We start from the raw sequence: 962 nt of genomic DNA, 5'->3' as shown, positions 1-962 counted from the left end.
ATTTCATCCTCACTGGCTTTAGTGATTGTTGCATAAATTTGAATAATAGTGGTATTAACTGGTCTTCCCTGTAGACGCGTGGATTTTATCCTATCACAGAGAGCGTTGTACCTCATGAATGATCCGGATATGTTCTTTTTGACAATGAATGCAACACCATTCCTCTATAATTTGTCATTCCTGGCATGGTAACCATGTGGTTATCAGATTCAAAATAGCCAATCCCAGTCCATTTCAGCTCACTAATGCCTAAGATATCGATTTTTATGAGTTTCATTTCATTTTTGACAGTTTCCAATTTTCCTAGATTCATATTTCGTACGTCCCATGTTCCGATTATTTATGGATGTTTACAGTTGTTTCTCTTCATTTTGAGCTGTGCTCCATCAGCAAATGAAGGTCCCATGGGCTTTACTTCCATGGACTTAACTTCATTAGCATCATTATGGTCTATTCTACTTTGAGGAGGCAGTTCTTCCTCAGTTGCATTTTGAATGCTTTCCAACCTGAGGGGCTCATTTTCCAGCACTATATCTGACAGTGTTTCTCTGCTATTCATAAGGTTTTCAGTGACTAAACATTCAGAAATAGTTCGTCACTCCTTCTTCCCAGTCTGTGTTCATCTGGAAGCTCATCTGAAACCTGTCCACCAGCAGTGACTCTGCTGGTATTTAAAATACCCATGGCATAGCTTCCAGAATCACAGTAACTCACAAGCCATCACAATACAACAAACTTATAGATGAGACCACACCCTTAGGTGTGGATTGCATCTCAATGTAAAGAAAACAAAAATCCTCACTGCTGGACCAATAAACAACATTCTTATCAATGGAGAAAAGAATGATGCTGTCAAGGACTTCATTCTTCTTGGATCAACCAGTAACACTCATGGAATCAGCTGTAAAGAAATCAAACAACATATTGCATTAGGCAAAACTGTTGCACAAGACCTTTTTAAA

This window comes from Chrysochloris asiatica, unplaced genomic scaffold, assembly GCF_000296735.1.
Source record: "Chrysochloris asiatica unplaced genomic scaffold, ChrAsi1.0 scaffold00100, whole genome shotgun sequence".
NCBI classification, from domain to species: domain Eukaryota; kingdom Metazoa; phylum Chordata; class Mammalia; order Afrosoricida; family Chrysochloridae; genus Chrysochloris; species Chrysochloris asiatica.
This window is presented reverse-complemented; position numbering follows the sequence as displayed.